The sequence below is a fragment of the Carassius gibelio genome, chromosome B8, assembly GCF_023724105.1.
Source record: "Carassius gibelio isolate Cgi1373 ecotype wild population from Czech Republic chromosome B8, carGib1.2-hapl.c, whole genome shotgun sequence".
NCBI classification, from domain to species: domain Eukaryota; kingdom Metazoa; phylum Chordata; class Actinopteri; order Cypriniformes; family Cyprinidae; genus Carassius; species Carassius gibelio.
This window is the reverse complement of record NC_068403.1, coordinates 2,726,106-2,750,504: the sequence shown is the minus strand read 5'-3', so window position 1 is coordinate 2,750,504 and position 24,399 is coordinate 2,726,106. Positions and strand designations below refer to the sequence as shown.

At 36.3% G+C, this 24,399-nt stretch overlaps 2 long non-coding RNA genes across 7 annotated transcripts in view; one reads left to right on the top strand and one right to left on the bottom strand.

The window, feature by feature from the left end:
* Positions 1-24,399, bottom strand: part of LOC127963480 (uncharacterized) — a 45,691-nt gene that overhangs the window by 16,606 nt on the left and 4,686 nt on the right. For both annotated transcript variants that reach the window (XR_008154829.1, XR_008154828.1), the window contains exon 2: positions 23,212-24,043. This is a non-coding gene — a long non-coding RNA (uncharacterized LOC127963480). The remainder of the gene's footprint in view (positions 1-23,211; positions 24,044-24,399) is intronic.
* The window catches only part of LOC127963478 (uncharacterized), a 79,513-nt gene continuing 69,811 nt past the window's right edge, over positions 14,698-24,399 (top strand). For 4 of the 5 annotated variants that reach the window (XR_008154823.1, XR_008154822.1, XR_008154825.1 and 1 more), the window contains exons 1-2: positions 14,698-14,796; positions 17,278-17,728. This is a non-coding gene — a long non-coding RNA (uncharacterized LOC127963478). Of the gene's footprint in view, positions 14,797-17,277; positions 17,729-20,142; positions 20,583-24,399 lie in introns of those variants that run through there. The other variant, XR_008154826.1, reaches the window with a different exon arrangement.

Below are 24,399 nucleotides of genomic sequence, written 5' to 3'. Positions count from 1 at the left end.
ATATTGTGTTGATATGTGAAACACCACGTGATTACAGAGCCATAAAACTCGTTAGCGCCAACTAGTGGCCGATTTCTTTCAAGATTCTTACAGACCTTAAGGTTCATGAGTTGAACGTACCCAGTGAGTTTCGTTCCGATCAACATCCGTTAACCCTTTCAAATAGGTGCTTAAAATTGTTTGGCCAATGGCGACCATGTTTTTTGAGATATGCAAATGTCCTCATAGGTACTTGTGCCCCTTCAGACCAAGACACTGCATACCAATTTTCAAGTCGATCGAGTCAACGGTTGCCTAGTTATAGCCATTTATGTGTTTTTTCTTTTTATAGCGCCCCCAAGTGGCAGAGGTGTGCAATTTTTTTTATTTGACCAAAGATTGAGCTCATAGATATATATACCGAGTTTGGTTAAGATATCTCATTTCATTCATGAGTTATAGCCTGTTGCGTAAAATTGGTCCTCGACTTTCGGACATTTTGGCGTCCCATTACGACAGTGAGTCGAAATTTCTACTTTTTTTTGATAATTATTGATATTCACTGGACAGAGAACATTTCTGCAGTGGTTTGGTTCAGATTGGGCGAAAAACCTAGGACTAGTTCGCAAAAGTAGGTTTTGGACATACGTCAAGTTTGCGAAAAAACGAGGCCTCCTAGACCCAAATTCAGAGTGACCGTTTTTAATTTCGCATGACCCACGGATTCCAGAAATGTAAAATTTTTGGCTCTATCACAAGCGGTTTAGGAGCTATTAGCAAAAACGCATTTTCGATCACTGTAGCGCCCCCTATTGGCCAATTGGGCTGAGACTTTGATAGGTTCTCCCCAAATTGAGCTCTATCATCTGACCAAGTTTCAAGTCTCTAGGCCTTACGGTTTGGGCTGCACGTTCAGTTCTAGGGCAGAAGAATAATAATAATAATTAAAGCTGCAAGCAGCATTTTACCGGGGTTCAAGCACATTAAGGCCTCTGAGGTGGTCAGAGCCAACCTGGATGTATGGATGACAGTTAAACACATCCAAAATGGAGAACAGGCTAACAGACAGACACGCACACTGAAAGTAAATGATTAGACTAATATATGTATACTCTATAAGCATATGCACACACACACACACACACACACACACAAAGACACACAAAGATACACATATACATGCACAAACATTTTGTGGCAGATATAGGTATTTGATAAAAAGTGATAGGTGACAATAAGCTTATTGCAAGTCTTCTCTTTTTTTAGAGTTTAGATGTCATTTTCAGATTAAACTGTAATCATAATGTGGCAAAATTGTTAAAACTGATACATCTGTATGAACAAAATGGAAAACATCAATTCAATGAGATACAAAATGTTATAACAGTTAATTTATTAATGTTTTGGCATGAATTCATAAAAACAGTACTAGCTGAAAGAGCCCATTAGTGGTCTTCCGCTGCCATCTAGTGGTTATAAATTGCATTTACTCAAACAACACTGTGTTTTTAAACATAACTGTTAAAGTGTTGTTGTTGGGTTTTTTTGCCCTATCTCTCTTAAATGTTGCATGCTTGTTTAGAATGAAATTATGCATTACTTTACACAGTTTTGATAATTTGTGGGATTTCTGTTTGTATTAATAGGTCTTTGTGCCTCTGGGGTGGTCTCGGCCAACCAGGATGTATGGATGACATTTAAATACATCCAAAAGACAGACACACACACACTGAAATTAAATGATTAAACTAGTTTTTAAGAGTTTAGATGTCATTCAGGTTTCACTGTAATCACAATGTGGCAAAATTGTAAAAAATGATGTGTCTGTATGAACAAAATGGAAAACATTGATTCAATAAGATGTAACATGTTATAACAGTTAATTTATTAATGTTTTGGCATGAATTCATGAATCCTTTCTACAGTACTGTTCATTTTAACTGAATGAGCCCATTAGTGGTCTTCCGCTGCCATCTAGTGGTTATAAATTGCATTTACTGAAACAACACTGTGTTTCTAAACATAACTGTTATAGTGTTGTTATTTTTTTTATTTTTGCCCAATCTCTCTTAAATTTTGCATGCTTGTTTAGAATGAAATCATGCATTATTTTACACAGTTTTGATCATTTGTGGGATTTCTGTTTGTATTAATAGGCCTTTGTGTACACTATGCAAATAACATAATATAAAATTACTAGTTTATAGTTGTCTAAATGCAATTGTTCAACATGTTTTTGATAATTATTGACCTTCAGAGTCTAGAGAATTGTACTTCAGTGGTTTTATTGATTTTCATCTTATACCCGATCACTAGTTTGCCAAAGTACCTTTTTAAAATAATCTTGAATGTTTAATTAACAGCTTTATTGACAACGTTGGTCCCAGAGGCAAAGTTGTTCAGAATGAGGATATTTATCAAATGATATAAAGATTTAGTGTTTTTGAGTGAATATATGAGCATTTACAAACAATTTGAGGCCATTTACCATATAAATCTTGTGTTTTGAGACCTTTTCTACTGTTATAGCGCCACCTATGGTCTGATCTCCATGAAACTTTGCATGCTTATTAAGAGTCACAAGTTAGATGATTTCACCGAGTTTCATAAAGTTTTGAGTTTTCGTTAAGGTTTTATAGGCTTTGGGGTATGTTTGGCCACACCCCTTTTTCTAAATTACCCCTTTACAGCTGACCAAAGGACAAAATTCAACATTTTTTTAATAATTATTGATCTAGAGAGTCCACAGAATATTACTGCAGTGGTTTGGTTCCGATCGGACAAAAAACCTAGGACTAGTTCGCAAAAGTAGGTTTTTAACATATTTGTGAATAACAATTGAATGATTTGATTGACAGCAATGGTTCTTGAGGCAAAGTTGTGCATTATGAGGAGATCTATCAAATGATATGCATACTGTGTTGATATGTGAAACACCACGTGATTACAGAGCCATAAAACTCGTTAGCGCCAACTAGTGGCCGATTTCTTTCAAAATTCTTACAGACCTTAAGGTTCATGAGTCGAACGTACCCAGTGAGTTTCGTTCCGATCAACATCCGTTAACCCTTTCAAATAGGTGCTTAAATTTGTTTGGCCAATGGCGGCCATGTTTTTTGAGATATGCAAATGTCCTCAATGGTACTTGTGCCCCTTCAAACCAAGACACTGCATACCAATTTTCAAGTCGATCGAGCAAACGGTTGCCTAGTTATAGCCATTTATGTGTTTTTTAAATCTTATAGCGCCCCCAAGTGGCAGAGATGCGCAATTTTTTTTATTTGACCAAAGATTGAGCTCATACATATGTGTACCAATTTTGGAGAAGATATCTCATTCCGTTCAAGAGTTATAGTCAAAATAGCATTTGGCTAACGTTAGCATAGACGCTTTTTGGTGTACTGTTTCGCGTAAAAATTGAAATTTCAACTTTTTTTTGATAATTATTGATTTTGAGTGTCCAGGGAATATTTCTGAAGTGGTTTGGTTCTGATTGGTTAAAAATCCTAGGACTAGTTCGCAAAAGTAGGTTTCGGATATAGCTCGATTTTGCGAGAAAACGGTGCGTCGTAGACCCCAAAAAGGCACCGTGCACTTTTGTTCGGGCTAACCCAAGGATTGCAACAATGCCATGTTTTTGAGTCTATGGCTAACGGTTTACGATTTACGGCCAAAAATGTCAAAAATTTTAGTTTTTTGCGCTGTAGCGCCCCCGTTAGGCCGATTGGGTCGAGACTCAGTATCTGACAAGAAGGCCGGACTACTACAATCTGACCAAATTTCAGCTTTCTAGGCCTTACGGTTTGGGCTGCACGAACAGTTTGAGTGGAGAATAATAATAATAATAATAATAATTAAAGCTGCAAGCAGCATTTTACCGGGGTTCAAGCATTTAAGGCATCTGAGGTGGTCAGAGCCAGCCTGGATGTTTGGATGACATTTTAACACATCCAAAATGGAGAACAGGCTAACAGACAGACACACACACTGAAAGTAAATGATTAGACTAATATATGTATACTCTATAAGCATATGCACACACACACACACACACACACAAACACACAAAGACACACATATACATGCACAAACATTTTGTTGCAGATATAGGTATTTGAAATAAGTGATAGGTGACAATAAACTTATTGCAAGTCTTCTCTTTTTTAGAGTTTAGATGTCATTTTCAGGTTAAACTGTAATCATAATGTGGCAAAATTGTAAAAACTGATACATCTCTATGAACAAAATGGAAAACATCAATTCAATGAGATTTAAAATGTTATAACAGTTAATTTATTAATGTTTTGGCATGAATTCATGAAAACAGTACTGTTTAACTAGCTGAATGAGCCCATTAGTGGTCTTCCACTGCCATCTAGTGGTTATAAATTGCATTTACTCAAGCAACACTGTGTTTTTAAATATAACTGTTACAGTGTTTTTTTTGTTTTTTTTGTTTTTTTTGCCCAATCTCTCTTAAATATGTTTGGCCACACCCCTTTTCTAAATTACCCCTTTAACGTTAACCAAAGTACAAAATTCAACATTTTTTTGATAATTATTGATCTAGAGAGTCCACAGAACATTACTGCAGTGGTTTGGTTCCGATCGGAAAAAAAACCTAGGACTAGTTCGCAAAAGTAGGTTTTTAACATATTTGTGAATAACGATTGAACGATTTGATGGACAGCAATGGTTCTTGAGGCAAAGTTGTGCATTATGAGGAGATCTATCAAATGATATGCATATTGTGTTGATATGTGAAACACCACGTGATGACAGAGCCATAAAACTCGTTAGCGCCAACTAGTGGCCGATTTCTTTCAAAATTCTTACAGACCTTAAGGGCCATGAGTCGAACGTACCCAGCGAGTTTCGTTCTGATCAACATCCGTTAACCCTTTCAAATAGGTGCTTAAAATTATTTTGCCAATGGCGGCCATGTTTTTTGAGATATGCAAATATCCTCATAGGTACTTGTGCCCCTTCAGACCAAGACACTGCATACCAATATTCAAGTTGATCGAGCCAACGATTGCCTAGTTATGGCCATTTATGTGTTTTTTCTATCTTATTGCGCCCCCAAGTGGCAGAGATGCGCAATTTTTTTTATTTGACCAAAGATTGAGCTCAAACATATGTGTACCAAGATTGGTGAAGATATCTCATTCCGTTCAAGAATTATAGTTAAAATAGCATTTCACTAACCTTAGTATAGACGCTTTTTGGCGTACTGTTTCGCGTAAGAATTTAAATTTCAACTTTTTTTTGATAATTATTGATATTGAGTGTCCAGGGAATATTTATGAAGTGGTTTGGTTCTGATTGGTTGAAAATCCTAGGACTAGTTCGCAAAAGTAGGTTTCGGATATAGCTCGATTTTGCGAGAAAACGGTGCGTCGTAGAGCAAAAAAAGCTGCAATACACTTTTGTTCGGGCTAACCCAAGGATTGCAACAATGCCATGTTTTTGAGTCTATGGCTAACGGTTTACGATTTACGGCCAAAAATGTCCAAAATTTTAGTTTTTTGCGCTGTAGCGCCCCCGTTTGGCCGATTGGGCTGAGACTTTGATAAGTTCTCCCCAAAATGAGCTCTACGATCTGTCCAAATTTCAGCTCTCTAGGTCTTACGGTTTGGGCTGCACGTTCAGTTCTAGGGCGGAAGAATAATAATAATAATAAAAATCCTAACAATTACAAGAGGGTTTCAGCACTGCGTGCTTGAACCCCTAATAATAATAAAAATCCTAACAAATACAATAGGGTTTCAGCACTGCGTGCTTGAACCCCTAATTAAAGCTGCAAGCAGCATTTTACCGGGGTTCAAGCATTTAAGGCATCTGAGGTGGTCAGAGCCAACCTGGATGTTTAAGGCCTCTGAGGTGGTCTGAGCCAACCTGAATGTATGGATGACAGTTAAACACATCCAAAACGGAGAATAGGCTGACAGACAGACACACGCACTGAAATTAAATGATTAAACTAATTTTTAAGAGTTCGGATGTCATTTTCAGGTTTCACTTTAATCATAATGTGGCAAAATTTTTAAAACTGATAAGTCTGTATGAACAAAATGGAAAACTTTAACTCAGTGAGATTTAAAATTTTGTAACAGTGTTTTTTTATTATTATTTAGGCATGAATTCATAAATCTTTTCAAAAGTACTGTTTCAATTTGCTGAATGAGCCCATTAGTGGTCTTCCGCTGCCATCTAGTGGTTATAAATTGCATTTACTCAAACAACACTGTTTTTTAAAATAACTGTTATAGTGTTATGTTTTTTGCCCAATCTCTCTTAAATTTTGCATGCTTGTTAAGAATGAAATTAGGCATTATTTTACACAGTTTTGATAATTTGTGGGCTTTCTGTTTGTATTAATAGGCCTTTGTGTACACTGTGAAAAGAACATATTATACAATCACTGGTTTATAGTTTTCCAAATGCAATTGTTCAACATGTTTTGGATAATTATTGACCTTCAGAGTCTAGAGAACTGTACTTCTGTGGTTTTATTGATTTTCAGCTTAAAGCCTTGGACTACTTTGCCAAAGTAACTTTTTTAAATAATCTTGAACATTTAATTAACAGCTTTATTGACAACATTGGTCCCAGAAGTTGTTCAGAATGAGGAGATCTATCATATGATATGAAGATCTAGTGTTTATGTGAATATATGAGCATTTTCAGACAATTTGAGGCCATTTACCATGTAAATCTTATGTTTTGAGACCTTTTCTACTGTTATAGCGCCACCTGTGGTCCGATCTCCATGAAAATTTGCATGCTTGTTAAGAGTCACCTGTTACATGTTTTCACCAAGTTTCATAAAGTTTTGAGTTTTCGTTTAGGTTTTATATGCTTTTGGGTATTTTGGTCACGCCCCTTTTCTAATTTAGCCAGTTAAAGCTAACCAAAGGACAAAATTCAACATTTTTTTGATAATTATTGATCTAGAGAGTCCAGAGAAAATTACTGCAGTGGTTTGGTTTCGATCGGGTAAAAAATCTGGGACTAGTTTGCAAAAGTAAGTTTTTAACATATTTGTGAATAACAATTGAACGATTTGATTGACATCTTCGCTCCTTGAGGCAAAGTTGTTCACAAAGAGGAGATCTATCATATGATATGAAGATCTAGTGTTTGTGTGAATGTATGCACATGTCCTACAAATTGTGATCATTTTCTATTGAAAATGTGTGTTTTTGAGGCTTTTTCAACTGTTATAGCGCCACCTATGATCCGATCTCCATGAAACTTTGCATGCTTGTTAAGAGTCACCTGATACATGATTCCACGAAGTTTCATAAAGTTTTGAGTTTTCGTTTAGGTTTTATAGGCTTTGGGGTATGTTTGGCCACACCCCTTTTATTAAATTACCCATTTACAGCTAACCAAAGGACAAAATTCAACATTTTTTTGATAATTATTGATCTAGAGAGTCCACAGAATATTACTGCAGTGGTTTGGTTCCGATCGGACAAAAAACCTAGGACTAGTTCGTAAAAGTAGGTTTTTAACATATTTGTGAATAACATTTGAACGATTTGATTGACAGCAATGGTTCTTGAGGCAAAGTTGTGCATTATGAGGAGATCTATCAAATGATATGCATATTGTGTAGATATGTGAAACACCACGTGATTACAGAGCCATAAAACTCGTTAGCGCCAACTAGTGGCCGATTTCTTTCAAAATTCTTACAGACCTTAAGGTTCATGAGTCGAACGCACCTAGCGAGTTTCGTTCCGATCAACATCCGTTAACCCTTTCAAATAGGTGCTTAAAATTTTTTGGCCAATGGCGGCCATGTTTTTTGAGATATGCAAATGTCCTCATAGGTACTTGTGCCCCTTCAGACAAAGACACTGCATACCAATTTTTAGGTCGATAGAGCCAACGGTAGCCTAGTTATAGCCATTTATGTGTTTTTTCTTTTTATAGCGCCCCCAAGTGGCAGAGATGCGCAATTTTTTTTTATTTGACCAAAGATTGAGCTCATACATATGTGTACCAAGTTTGGTGAAGATATCTCATTTCATTCATGAGTTATAGCCTGTTGCGTAAAATTGGTCCTCGACTTTCGAACATTTTCGCATCTCATTACGACAGTGAGTCGAAATTTCAACTTTTTTTTGATAATTATTGATATTCACTGGCCAGAGAACATTTCTCCAGTTGTTTGGTTCAGATTGGTCGAAAATCCTAGGACTAGTTCGCAAAAGTAGGTTTTGGACATACGTCAAATTTGCGAAAAAACGAGGCCTCCTAGACCCAAAATCAGAGTGACCGTTTTTAATTTCGCATGACCCACGGATTACAGAAATGTAAAATTTTTGGGTCTATGACAAGCGGTTTAGGAGCTATTAGCAAAAACGCATTTATGATCACTGTAGCGCCCCCTATTGGCCAATTGGGCTGAGACTTTGATAGGTTCTCCCCAAATTGAGCTCTATGATCTGACCAAGTTTCAAGTCTCTAGGCCTTACGGTTTGGGCTGCACGTTCAGTTCTAGGGCGGAAGAATAATAATAATAATAATAATTAAAGCTGCAAGCAGCATTTATCGGGGTTCAAGCATTTTAGGTCTCTGGGGTGGTCTCGGCCAACCTGGATGTACGGATGACAGTTAAACACATCCAAAATGGAGATTAGGCTCACAGACAGACACACGCACTGAAATTAAATGATTGAACTAGTTTTTAATAGTTTAGATGTCATTTTCAGCTTTCACTGTAATCATAAAGTGGCAGAAGTGTAAAAACTGACGTCTACATTTATCTGACGCTTTTATCCAAAGCGACTTACACCTGCTATATATGTCAGAGGTCACATGCTTCTGGACCAACTTGGGGTTAAGTGTCTTGCTCAGCGAAACATCGGTGTCTCACGGTGGATTCGAACCCGGGTCGCTCACACCAATGGCATGTGTCTTATCCACTGCGCCAACAACACCACTACGTCTGTTGGAAATGTCTGTTTGAACAAAATGGAAAACTTTGACTCAATGAGATTGAAAATGTAACTTTGTTTTTTATTTTTTAGGCATGAATTCACTTAAATTTTGCATGCTTGTTTAGAATGAGATTATGCATTATTTTACACAGTTTTGATAATTTGCGGGCTTTCTGTTTGTATTAACAGGTCTTTGGGTACACTACGTAAAGAACGTATTTTAAAATAACTGGTTTATAGTTGTTCAAATACAATTGTTCAATATTTTTTTGATAATTATTGACCTTCAGAGTCTAGAGAATTGTACTTAATTGGTTTTATTGATTTTCAGCTTAAAACCTTGGACTAGTTTGCCAAAGTAACTTTTTTAAATAATCTTGAATATTTAATTAGGAGTTTTATCGACAACATTGATCCAAGAGGCAAAGTTGTTCAGAATGAGGAGATCTATCATATGATCTAGTGTTTGCGTGAATATATGAGTATTTTTAACCAATTTGAGGCCATTTACCATATAAATCTTGTGTTTTTGAGACCTTTTCTACTGTTATAGCGCCACCTATTGTCCGATCTCCATGAAACTTTGCATGATTGTTCAGAGACATCTGCTCCATGTTTTCTCCTAGTTTTGTAAAGTTTTGAGTTTCTGTTGAGGTTTTATAGGCTTTTGTTTGTATGTGGCCACGCCCCTTTTATCAATGACCTGGTTACAGCTAACCAAAGGACAAAATGCAACATTTTTTTGATAACTATTGATCTAGAGAGTCCAGAGAATATTACTGCATTGGTTTGGTTCTGATTGGGTGAAAAACCTAGGACTAGTTCGCAAAAGTAGGTTTTTAACATATTTGTGAATAATTAATGAACAATTTGATTGACAGCCATGGTTCTTGAGGCAAAGTTGTGCATCATGAGGAGATCTATCAAATGATATGCATATTATGTGAATCTGTGTAATACCACGTGATTACTGAGCCAAAAAATCTAATTAGCGCCAACTAGTGGCCGATTTCTTTCAAAATTCTTACAGACCTTTAGGGCCCTAAGTCGAACGTGCCTACCGAGTTTCGTTCCGATTGACCTCTGTTAACCTTGTCAAAAAGGTGCTTACATTTCATTGGCCAATGGCGGCCATGTTTTTTTAGATACGCCTATTTCCTCATAGACCCTTGTGTCACATGGGACAATGACATGGCATACAAATTTTCAAGTCGATCAGGCTAACGGTTGTGTAGTTATAGCCATTTTTATGTTTTTACCTCTTATAGCGCCACCAAGTGGCAGAGCTGTGCAATTATTTTTTATTTGACCAAAGTTTCAGCTCATCAAAATGTGTACCAAGTTTGGTTAAGATATCTCATTTCGTTCACGAGTTCTGGCCTTTTGAATGAAATTGGTCCTCGACTTGTGAAGGTATTAGCGCCCCCTTGAAGCAGTGAGTGAAAATTTCAATTTTTTTTTGATAATTATTGATAATGACTGTCCATAGAACATTTCTGCACTGGTTTTGTTCCGATTGGCTGAAAAACCTAGGACTAGTTTGCAAAAGTAGGTTTGGGCTATAGGTCGATTTTACGGGAAAACGGTGCATCGTAGAGTAAAAAAAGGCGCAGAACAATTTTGTTCCTATTAACCCAAGGATGCAAAATATATAAAGTTTTTGAGTCTACGTCAAGTGGTTTAGGAGCTATGGCCAAAAATGTCTGAAAATTTAGTTTTTTGTGCTGTAGCGCCCCCGTTAGGCCGATTGGGCCGGGTCTTTTCGCCTGAGTAGCGAGCCAGACTACTACAATCTGGCCAAGTTTCAGCTCTCTAGCCCTTACGGTTTGGGCTGCACGATCAGTTTTAGGGAAGAATAATAATAATAATAATAATAATAATAATAATAATAATAATAATAATAAAAATCCTAACAAAAACAATAGGGTTTCAGCACTTCGTGCTTGAACCCCTAATAAAAATCCTAACAATTACAATAGGGTTTCAGCACTGCGTGCTTGAACCCCTAATTAAAGCTGCAAGCAGCATTTTACCGGGGTTCAAGCATTTAAGGCATCTGAGGTGGTCAGAGCCAACCTGGATGTTTGGATGACATTTAAACACATCCAAAATGGAGAACAGGTTAACAGACAGACACACACACTGAAAGTAAGTGATTAGACTAATATATGTATACTCTATAAGCATATGCACACACACACACACACAAAGACACACATATACATGCACAAACATTTTGTTGCAGATATAGGTATTTGAAATAAGTGATTGGTGGCAGTAAACTTATTGCAAGTCTGCTCTTTTTTAGAGTTTAGATGTCATTTTCAGGTTAAACTGTAATCATAATGTGGCAAAATTGTTAAAACTGATACATCTGTATGAACAAAATGGAAAACATCAATTCAATGAGATTTAAAATGTTATAACAGTTAATTTATTAATGTTTTGGCATGAATTCATGAAAACAGTACTGTTTAACTAGCTGAATGAGCCCATTAGTGGTCTTCTGCTGCCATCTAGTGGTTATAAATTGCATTTACTCAAACAACACTGTGTTTTTAAACATAACTGTTATAGTGTTGTTATTTTTTTTTTGCCCAATCTCTCTTAAATTTTGCATGCTTGTTTAGAATGAAATTATGCATTATTTTACACAGTTTTGATAATTTGTGGGCTTTCTGATTGTATTAATAGGCCTTTGTGTGGACTATGAAAAGAACATATTATAAAATGACTGGTTTATAGTTGCCCAAATGCAATTGTTCAACATGTTTTTGATAATTATTGACCTTCAGAGTCTAGAGAATTGTACTTCAGTGGTTTTATTGATTTTCATCTTAAACTGTATCACAAGTATGCCAAAGTAACTTTTTTAAATAATCTTGAATATTTAATTAACAGCTTTATTGACAACATTGGTCCCAGAGGCAAAGTTGTTCAGAATGAGGAGATCTATCATATGATATGAAGATTTAGTGTTTTTGAGTGAATATATGAGCATTTTCAAACAATTTGAGGCCATTTACCATATAAATCTTGTGTTTTGAGACCTTTTCTACTGTTATAGCGCCACCTATGGTCTGATCTCCATGAAACTTTGCATGCTTGTTAAGAGTCACCTGTTATATGATTTTACGTAGTTTCATAAAATTTTGAGTTTTCGTTTAGGTTTTATAGGCTTTGGGGTATGTTTGGCCACACCCCTTTTTCTAAATTACCCCTTTACAGCTAACCAAAGGACAAAATTCAACATTTTTTTGATAATTATTGATCTAGAGAGTCCACAGAATATTACTGCAGTGGTTTGGTTCCGATTGGGCAAAACACCTAGGACTAGTTCGCAAAAGTAGGTTTTTAACATATTTGTGAATAACAATTGAACGATTTGATTGACAGCAATGGTTCTTGAGGCAAAGTTGTGCATTATGAGGAGATCTATCAAATGATATGCATATTTCGTTGATATGTGAAACACCACGTGATTACAGAGCCATAAAACTCGTTAGCGCCAACTAGTGGCCGATTTCTTTCAAAATTCTTACAGACGTTAAGGTTCATAAGTCGAACGTACCCAGCGAGTTTTGTTCCGATCAACATCCGTTAACCCTTTCAAATAGGTGCTTAAAATTGTTTGGCCAATGGCGGCCATGTTTTTTGAGATATGCAAATGTCCTCATAGGTACTTGTGCCCCTTCAGACCAAGACACTACATACCAATTTTCAAGTCGATCGAGCCAACGGTTGCCTAGTTATAGCCATTTATGTGTTTTTTCGATCTTATAGCGCCCCCAAGTGGCAGAGATGCGCATTTTTTTTTGTTTGACCAAAGATTGAGCTCATACATATGTGTACCAAGTTTGGTGAAGATATCTCATTCCGTTCAAGAGTTATAGTCAAAATAGCATTTGGCTAACGTTAGCATAGACGCTTTTTGGTGTACTGTTTCGCGTAAGAATTGAAATTTCAACTTTTTTTTGATAATTATTGATATTGAGTGGCCAGGGAATATTTCTGAAGTGGTTTGATTCCGATTGGTTAAAAATCCTAGGACTAGTTCGCAAAAGTAGGTTTCGGATATAGCTCGATTTTGCGAGAAAACGGTGCGTCGTAGAGCAAAAAATGCAGCTGTGCACTTTTGTTCGGGCTAACCCAAGGATTGCAACGATGCCTTGTTTTTGAGTCTACGGCTAACGGTTTACGATCTGCGGCCAAAAATGTCCAAAATTTTAGTTTTTTGCGCTGTAGCGCCCCCGTTAGGCCGATTGGGCTGAGACTTTGATAAGTTCTCCCCAAAATGAGCTCTACGATCTGTCCCAATTTCAGCTCTCTAGGCCTTACGGTTTGGGCTGCACGTTCAGTTCTAGGGCAGAAGAATAATAATAATAATTAAAGCTGCAAGCAGCATTTTACGGGGTTCAAGCATTTAAGGCCTCTGAGGTGGTCTTGGCTAACCTGGATGCATGGATGACAGTTAAAGACATCCAAAATGAAGAATAGGCTGGCAGACAGACACAAACACTGAAATTAAATGATTAAACTAGTTTTTAACAGTTTAGATGTCATTTTCAGGTTAAACTGTAATCACAATGTGGCAAAATTGTAAAAACTGATATATCTGTATGAACAAAATGGAAAACATTGACTCAATGAGATTTAAAATGTTATAACAGTTAATTTTTTTATGTTTTGGCATGAATTAATGAATCCTTTCAACAGTACTGTTCAACTTTGCTGAATGAGCCCATTAGTGGTCTCCCGCTGCCATCTAGTGGTTCTAAATTGCATTTACTCAAGCAACACTGTGTTTTTAAATATAACTGTTATAGTGTTGTTATTTTTTTTGACCAATCTCTCTTAAATTTTGCATGCTTGTTTAGAATGAAATTATGCATTATTTTACACAGTTTTGATAATTTGTGGGCTTTCTGTTTGTATTAATAGGCCTTAGTGTACACTATGCAAATAACATATTATAAAATTACTGGTTTATAGTTGTCCAAATGCAACTGTTCAACATGTTTTTGATAATTATTGACCTTCAGAGTCTAGAGAATTGTACTTCAGTGGTTTTATTGATTTTCAGCTTATACCCTATCACTAGTTTGCCAAAGTAACTTTTTGAAATAATCTTGAATATTTAATTAACAGCTTTATTGACAACATTGGTCCCAGAGGCAAAGTTGTTCAGAATGAGGAGATCTATCATATGATATGAAGATCTAGTGTTTTTGAGTGAATATATGAGCATTTTCAAACAATTTGAGGCCAATTACCATATAAATCTTGTGTTTTGAGACCTTTTCTACTGTTATAGCGCCACCTATGGTGCGATCTCCATGAAACTTTGCATGCTTGTTAAGAGTTACCTGTTACATGTTCTCACCACGTTTCATAAAGTTTTGAGTTTTCGTTTAGGTTTTATAGGCTTTGGGGTATGTTTGGCCACACCCCTTTTCTTAATTACCCATTTAACGCTAACCAAAGTACAAAATTGAACATTTTTTTGATAATTATTGATCTAGACAGTCCACAGAATATTACTGCCGTGGTTTGGTTCCGATCGGACAAAAAACCTAGGACTAGTTCGCAAAAGTAGTTTTTTAACATATTTGTGAATAACAATTGAACGATTTGATTGACAGCAATGGTTCTTGAGGCAAAGTTGTGCATTATGAGGAGATCTATCAAATGATATGCATATTGTGTTGATATGTGAAACACCACGTGATTACAGAGCCATAAAACTCGTTAGCGCCAACTAGTGGCCGATTTCTTTCAAAATTCTTACAGACCTTAAGGTTCATGAGTCGAACGTACCCAGCGAGTTTCGTTCCGAACAACATCCGTTAACCCTTTCAAATAGGTGCTTAAAATTGTTTGGCCAATGGCAGCCATGTTTTTTGAGATATGCAAATGTCCTCATAGGTACTTGTGCCCCTTCAGACCAAGACACTGCATACCAATTTTCAAGTCGATCGAGCCAACGGTTGCCTAGTTATAGCCATTTATGTGTTTTTTAAATCTTATTGCGCCCCCAAGTGGCAGAGATGCGCAATTTTTTTTATTTGACCAAAGATTGAGCTCATACATATGTGTACCAAGTTTGGTCAAGATATCTCATTCCGTTCAAGAGTTATAGTCAAAATAACATTTGGCTAACGTTAGCATAGACGCTTTTTGGCGTACTGTTTCGCGTAAGAATCGAAATTTCAACTTTTTTTTGATAATTATTTATATTGAGTGTCCAGGGAATATTTCTGCAGTGGTTTCGTTCCGATTGGTTGAAAATCCTAGGACTAGTTCGCAAAAGTAGGTTTCGGATATAGCTCGATTTTGCGAGAAAACGGTGCGTCGTAGAGCAAAAAATGCAGCTGTGCACTTTTGTTCGGGCTAACCCAAGGATTGCAACGATGCCTTGTTTTTGAGTCTACGGCTAACGGTTTACGACCTGCGGCCAAAAATGTCAAAAATTTTAGTTTTTTGCGCTGTAGCGCCCCCGTTAGGCCGATTGGGCCGGTTCTTTGTATCTGAGTAGCGAGCAAGACTACTACCATCTGACCAAGTTTCAGCTCTCTAGGCCTTACGGTTTGGGCTGCACGTTCAGTTTTAAGGCGGAAAAATAATAATAATAATAAAAATCTTAACAATTACAATAGGGTTTCAGCACTGCGTGCTTGAACCCCTAATAAAAATCCTAACAATTACAAGAGGGTTTCAGCACTGCGTGCTTGAACCCCTAATTAAAGCTGCAAGCAGCATTTTACCGGGGTTCAAGCATTTAAGGCATCTGAGGTGGTTAGAGCCAACCTGGATGTTTGGATGACATTTAAACACATCCAAAATGGAGAACAGGCTAACAGACACACACACTGACAGCAAATGATTAGACTAATATATGTATACTCTATAAGCATATGCACACACACACACACACAAAGACACACATATACATGGACACACATTTTGTTGCAGATATAGGTATTTGAAATAAGTGATAGGTGACAATAAACTTATTGCAAGTCTTCTCTTTTTTAGAGTTTAGATGTCATTTTCAGGTTAAACTGTAATCATAATGTGGCAAAATTGTAAAAACTGATACATCTGTATGAACAAAATGGAAAACATTGATTCAGTAAGATTTAAAATGTTATAACAGTTAATTTATTAATGTTTTGGCAAGAATTCATGAAAACAGTGCTGTTCAATTTAGCTGAATGAGCCCATTAGTGGTCTTCCGCTGCCATCTAGTGGTTATAAATTGCATTTACTCAAACAACCATGGTTTTAAACATAACTGTTATAGTGTTGTTGTTGTTTTTTTTGCCCAATCTCTCTTAAATTTTGCATGCTTGTTTAGAATGAAATTATGCATTATTTTACACAGTTTTGATAATTTGTGGGCTTTCTGTTTGTATTAATAGGCCTTTGTGTACACTATGCAAATAACATATTATAAAATTATTGGTTTATAGTTGTCCAAATGCAATTGTTCAACATGTTTTTGATAATTATTGACCTTCAGAGTCTAGAGAATTGTACTTCAGTGGTTTTATTGATTTTCATCTTAAACCGTATCACAAGTATGCCAAAGTAACTTTTTTAAATAATCTTGAATATTTAATTAACAGCTTTATTGACAATATTGAGCCCAGAGGCAAAGTTGTTCAGAATGAGGAGATCTATCATATGATATGAAGATCTAGTGTTTTTGAGTGAATATATGAGCATTTACAAACAATTTGAGGCCATTTACCATATAAATCTTGTGTTTTGAGACCTTTTCTACTGTTATAGCGCCACCTATGGTCCAATCTCCATGAAACTTTGCATGCTTGTTGAGAGTCACATGTTACATGATTTCACCGAGTTTCATAAAGTTTTGAGTTTTCGTTTAGGTTTTATAGGCTTTGGGGTATGTTTGGCCACACCCCTTTTCCTAAATTATCCCTTTACAGCTAACCAAAGGACAAAATTCAACATTTTTTTAATAATTATTGATCTAGAGAGTCCACAGAATATTACTGCATTGGTTTGGTTCCGATCGGACAAAAAACCTAGGACTAGTTCGCAAAAGTAGGTTTTTAACATATTTGTGAATAACAATTGAACGATTTGATTGACAGCAATGGTTCTTGAGGCAAAGTTGTGCATTATGAGGAGATCTATCAAATAATATGCATATTCTGTTGATATGTGAAACACCACGTGATTACAGAGCCATAAAACTCGTTAGCGCCAACTAGTGGCCGATTTCTTTCAAAATTCTTACAGACCTTAAGGTTCATGAGTCGAACGTACCCAGCGAGTTTCGTTCCGATCAACATCCGTTAACCCTTTCAAATAGGTGCTTAAAATTGTTTGGCCAATGGCAGCCATGTTTTTTTGAGATATGCAAATGTCCTCATAGGTACTTGTGCCCCTTCAGACCAAGACACTGCATACCAATTTTCAAGTCGATCGAGCCAACGGTTGCCTAGTTATAGCCATTTATGTGTTTTTTAAATCTTATTGCGCCCCCAAGTGGCAGAGATGCGCAATTTTTTTGATTTGACCAAAGATTGAGCTCATACATATGTGTACCGAGTTTGGTGAAGATATCTCATTCCGTTCAAGAGTTATAGTCAAAATAGTATTTGGCTAACGTTAGCATAGACGCTTTTTGGCGTACTGTTTCGCGTAAGAATTGAAATTTCAACTTTTTTTTAATAATTATTGATATTGAGTGTCCAGGGAATATTTATGAAGTGGTTTGGTTCTGATTGGTTGAAAATCCTAGGACTAGTTCGCAAAAGTAGGTTTCGAATATAGCTCGATTTTGCGAGAAAACGGTGCGTCGTAGACCCCAAAAAGGCACCGTGCACTTTTGTTCGGGCTAACCCAAGGATTGCAACAATGCCATGTTTTTGAGTCTACGGCTAACGGTATACGATTTACGGCCAAAAATGTCCAAAATTTTTGTTTTTTGCGCTGTAGCGCCCCCGTTAGGCCGATTGGGCTGAGACTTTGATAAGTTCTCCCCAAATTGAGCTCTACGATCTGTCCAAATTTCAGCTCTCTACGCCTTACGGTTTGGGCTGCACGTTCAGTTCTAGGGCAGAAGAATAATAATAATAATAATAATTAAAGCTGCAAGCAGCATTTTACCGGGGTTCAAGCACTTTAAGGCCTCTGAGGTGGTCAGAGCCAACCTGGATGCATGGATGACAGTTAAACACATCCAAAATGGAGAACAGGCTAACAGACAGACACACACACTGAAAGTAAATAATTAGACTAATATATTAATACTCTATAAGCATATACACACACACACACACACACACACACACACACACACACACAAAGACACACATATACATGCACAAACATTTTGTTGCAGATATAGGTATTTGAAATAAGTGATAGGTGATAATAAACTTATTGCAAGTCTTCTCTTTTTAAGAGTTTAGATGTCATTTTGAGGTTAAACTGTAATCATAATGTGGCAAAATTTTAAAAACTGATATATCTGTATGAACAAAATGGAAAACATTGACTCAATGAGATTTAAAATGTTATAACAGTTCATTTTTAATGTTTTGGCATGAATGCATAAATCCTTTCAACAGTACTGTTCAACTTTACTGAATGAGCCCATTAGTGGTCTTCCGCTGCCATCTAGTGGTTATAAATTGCATTTACTCCAAGAACACTGTGTTTTTAAACATAACTGTTATAGTGTTATTTTTTTTTTTTTTGCCCAATCTCTCTTAAATTTTGCATGCTTGTTTAGAATTAAATTATGCATTATTTTACACAGTTTTGATTATTTGTGGGCTTTCTGATTGTATTAATAGGCCTTTGTGTGCACTATGAAAAGAACATATTATGAAATGACTGGTTTATAGTTGCCCAAATGCAATTGTTCAACATGTTTTTGATAATTATTGACCTTCAGAGTCTAGAGAATTGTACTTCAGTGGTTTTATTGATTTTCATCTTAAACCGTATCACAAGTATGCCAAAGTAACTTTTTTAAATAATCTTGAATATTTAATTAACAGCTTTATTGACAACATTGGTCCCAGAGGCAAAGTTGTTCAGAATGAGGAGATCTATCATATGATATGAAGATTTAGTGTTTTTGAGTGAATATATGAGCATTTTCAAACAATTTGGGGCCATTTACCATATAAATCTTGTGTTTTGAGACCTTTTCTACTGTTATAGCGCCACCTATGGTCTGATCTCCATGAAACTTTGCATGCTTGTTAAGAGTCACCTGATACATGATTTCACTGAGTTTCATACAGTTTTGAGTTTTCCTTTAGGTTTCATAGGCTTTGGGGTATGTTTGGCCACACCCCTTTTTCTAAATTACCCGGTTACAGCTAACCAAAGGACAAAATTCAACATTTTTTTAATAATTATTGATCTAGAGAGTCCACAGAATATTACTGCAGTGATTTGGTTCCGATCGGGCAAAAAACCTAGGACTAGTTCGCAAAAGTAGGTTTTTAACATATTTGTGAATAACAATTGAACGATTTGATTGACAGCAATGGTTCTTGAGGCAAAGTTGTGCATTACGAGGAGATCTATCAAATGATATGCATATTGTGTTGATATGTGAAACACCACGTGATTACAGAGCCATAAAACTCGTTAGCGCCAACTAGTGGCCGATTTCTTTCAAAATTCTTACAGACCTTAAGGTTCATGAGTCGAACGTACCCAGCGAGTTTCGTTCCGATCAACATCCGTTAACCCTTTCAAATAGGTGCTTAAATTTGTTTGGCCAATGACGGCCATGTTTTTTGAGATATGCAAATGTCCTCATAAGTACTTGTGCCCCTTCAGACCAAGACACTGCATACCGATTTTCAAGTCGATCGAGCCAACGGTTGCCTAGTTATAGCAATTTATGTGTTTTTTCTATCTTATAGCGCCGCCAAGTGGCAGAGATGCGCAATTTTTTTGATTTGACCAAAGATTGAGCTCATACATATGTGTACCGAGTTTGGTGAAGATATCTCATTCCGTTCAAGAGTTATAGTCAAAATAGCATTTGGCTAACGTTAGCATAGACGCTTTTTGGTGTACTGTTTCGCGTAAGAATTGAAATTTCAACTTTTTTTTGATAATTATTGATATTGAGTGTCCAGGGAATATTTATGAATTGGTTTGGTTCTGATTGGTTGAAAATCCTAGGACTAGTTCGCAAAAGTAGGTTTCGGATATAGCTTGATTTTGCGAGAAAACGGTGCGTCGTAGACCCCAAAAAGGCGCCGTGCACTTTTGTTCGGGCTAACCCAAGGATTGCAACAATGCCATGTTTTTGAGTCTACGGCTAACGGTATACGATTTACGGCCAAAAATGTCCAAAATTTTAGTTTTTTGCGCTGTAGCGCCCCCGTTAGGCCGATTGGGTCGAGACTCGGTACCTGACAAGAAGGCTGGACTACTACATTCTGACCAAATTTCAGCTTTCTAGGCCTTACGGTTTGGGCTGCACGAACAGTTTGAGTGGAGAATAATAATAATAATAATAATAATAATAATTAAAGCTGCAAGCAGCATTTTACCGGGGTTCAAGCATTTAAGGCATCTGAGGTGGTCAGAGCCAACCTGGATGTTTGGATGACATTTAAACACATCCAAAATGGAGAACAGGCTAACAGACAGACACACACACTGAAAGTAAATGATTAGACTAATATATGCATACTCTATAAGCATATGCACACAAACACACACACACACACACACACACACATTTTGTTGCAGATATAGGTATTTGAAATAAGTGATAGGTGACAATGAACTTATTGCAAGTCTTCTCTTTTTTAGAGTTTAGATGTCATTTTCAGGTTAAACTGTAATCATAATGTGGCAAAATTGGAAAAACTGATACATCTGTATGAACAAAATGGAAAACATCAATTCAGTGAGATTTAAAATGTTATAACAGTTAATTTATTCATGTTTTGGCAAGAATTCATGAAAACAGTGCTGTTCAACTTAGCTGAATGAGCCCATTAGTGGTCTTCCGCTGCCATCTAGTGGTTATAAATTGCATTTACTCAAACAACACTGGTTTTAAACATAACTGTTATAGTGTTATTTTTTTTTGCCCAATCTCTCTTAAATTTTGCATGCTTGTTTAGAATGAAATTATGCATTATTTTACACAGTTTTGATAATTTGTGGGCTTTCTGTTTGTATTAATAGGCCTTTGTGTACACTATGCAAATAACATATTATAAAATTATTGGTTTATAGTTGCCCAAATGCAATTGTTCAACATGTTTTTGATAATTATTGACCTTCAGAGTCTAGAGAATTGTACTTCAGTGGTTTTATTGATTTTCATCTTAAACCGTATCACAAGTATGCCAAAGTAACTTTTTTAAATAAGCTTGAATATTTAATTAACAGCTTTATTGACAACATTGGTCCCAGAGGCAAAGTTGTTCAGAATGAGGAGATTTATCATATGATGTGAAGATTTAGTGTTTTTGAGTGAATATATGAACATTTTCAAACAATTTGAGGCCATTTACCATATAAATCTTGTGTTTTGAGACCTTTTCTACTGTTATAGCGCCACCTATGGTCTGATCTCCATGAAACTTTGCATGCTTGTTAAGAGTCACCTGATACATGATTTCACTGAGTTTCATAAAGTTTTGAGTTTTCCTTTAGGTTTTATAGGCTTTGGGGTATGTTTGGCCACACCCCTTTTTCTAAATTACCCCGTTGCAGCTAACCAAAGGACAAAATTCAACATTTTTTTAATAATTATTGATCTAGAGAGTCCACAGAATATTACTGCAGTGGTTTGGTTCCGATCGGGCAAAAAACCTAGGACTAGTTCGCAAAAGTAGGTTTTTAACATATTTGTGAATAACAATTGAACGATTTGATTGACAGCAATGGTTCTTGAGGCAAAGTTGTGCATTACGAGGAGATCTATCAAATGATATGCATATTGTGTTGATATCTGAAACACCACGTGATTACAGAGCCATAAAACTCGTTAGCGCCAACTAGTGGCCGATTTCTTTCAAAATTCTTACAGACCTTAAGGTTCATGAGTCGAACGTACCCAGTGAGTTTCGTTCCGATCAACATCCGTTAACCCTTTCAAATAGGCGCTTAAATTTGTTTGGCAAATGGCGGCCATGTTTTATGAGATATGCAAATGTCCTCATAGATACTTGTGCCCCTTCAGACCAAGACACTGCATACCGATTTTCAAGTCGATCGAGCCAACGGTTGCCTAGTTATAGCAATTTATGTGTTTTTTCTATCTTATAGCGCCCCCAAGTGGCAGAGATGCGCAATTTTTTTGATTTTACCAAAGATTGAGCTCATAGATATGTATACCGAGTTTGGTTAAGATATCTCATTTCATTCATGAGTTATAGCCTGTTGCGTAAAATTGGTCCTCGACTTTCGGACATTTTGGCGTCCCATTACGACAGTGAGTCGAAATTTCTACTTTTTTTTGATAATTATTGATATTCACTGGACAGAGAACATTTCTGCAGTGGTTTGGTTCAGATTGGGCGAAAAACCTAGGACTAGTTCGCAAAAGTAGGTTTTGGACATACGTCAAGTTTGCGAAAAAACGAGGCCTCCTAGACCCAAATTCAGAGTGACCGTTTTTAATTTCGCATGACCCACGGATTCCAGAAATGTAAAATTTTTGGCTCTATCACAAGCGGTTTAGGAGCTATTAGCAAAAACGCATTTTCGATCACTGTAGCGCCCCCTATTGGCCAATTGGGCTGAGACTTTGATAGGTTCTCCCCAAATTGAGCTCTATCATCTGACCAAGTTTCAAGTCTCTAGGCCTTACGGTTTGGGCTGCACGTTCAGTTCTAGGGCAGAAGAATAATAATAATAATAATAAAAATCCTAACAATTACAATAGGGTTTCAGCACTGCGTGCTTGAACCCCTAATAATAATAATAAAAATCCTAACAAATACAATAGGGTTTCAGCACTGCGTGCTTGAACCCCTAATAATAATAATAAAAATCCTAACAAATACAATAGGGTTTCAGCACTGCGTGCTTGAACCCCTAATTAAAGCTGCAAGCAGCATTTACCGGGGTTCAAGCACATTAAGGCCTCTGAGGTGGTCAGAGCCAACCTGGATGTTTGGATGACATTTAAACACATCCAAAATGGAGAACAGGCTAACAGACAGACACACACACTGACAGCAAATGATTAGACTAATATATGTATACTCTATAAGCATATGCACACACACACACACACAAAGACACACATATACATGGACACACATTTTGTTGCAGATATAGGTATTTGAAATAAGTGATAGGTGACAAACTTATTGCAAGTCTTCTCTTTTTTAGAGTTTAGATGTCATTTTCAGGTTAAACTGTAATCATAATGTGGCAAAATTGTAAAAACTGATACATCTGTATGAACAAAATGGAAAACATTGATTCAGTAAGATTTAAAATGTTATAACAGTTAATTTATTAATGTTTTGGCAAGAATTCATGAAAACAGTGCTGTTCAACTTAGCTGAATGAGCCCATTAGTGGTCTTCCGCTGCCATCTAGTGGTTATAAATTGCATTTACTCAAACAACCCTGGTTTTGAACATAACTGTTATAGTGTTGTTATTTTTTTTTCCCCAATCTCTCTTAAATTTTGCATGCTTGTTTAGAATGAAATTATGCATTATTTTACACAGTTTTGATAATTTGTGGGCTTTCTGTTTGTATTAATAGGCCTTTGTGTACACTATGCAAATAACATATTATAAAATTATTGGTTTATAGTTGCCCAAATGCAATTGTTCAACATGTTTTTGATAATTATTGACCTTCTGAGTCTAGAGAATTGTACTTCAGTGGTTTTATTGATTTTCATCTTAAACCGTATCACAAGTATGCCAAAGTAACTTTTTTAAATAATCTTGAATATTTAATTAACAGCTTTATTGACAACATTGGTCCCAGAGGCAAAGTTGTTCAGAATGAGGAGATTTATCATATGATATGAAGATCTAGTGTTTTTGAGTGAATATATGAACATTTTCAAACACTTTGAGGCCTTTTACCATATAAATCTTGTGTTTTGAGACCTTTTCTTCTGTTATAGCGCCACCTATGGTCTGATCTCCATGAAACTTTGCATGCTTGTTAAGAGTCACCTGCTACATGATTTCACTGAGTTTCATAAAGTTTTGAGTTTTCGTTTAGGTTTTATAGGCTTTGGGGTATGTTTGGCCACACCCCTTTTTCTATATTACCCCTTTACAGCTAACCAAAGGACAAAATTCAACATTTTTTTAATAATTATTGATCTAGAGAGCCCACAGAATATTACTGCAGTGGTTTGGTTCCGATCGGGCAAAAAACCTAGGACTAGTTCGCAAAAGTAGGTTTTTAACATATTTGTGAATAACAATTGAACGATTTGATTGACAGCAATGGTTCT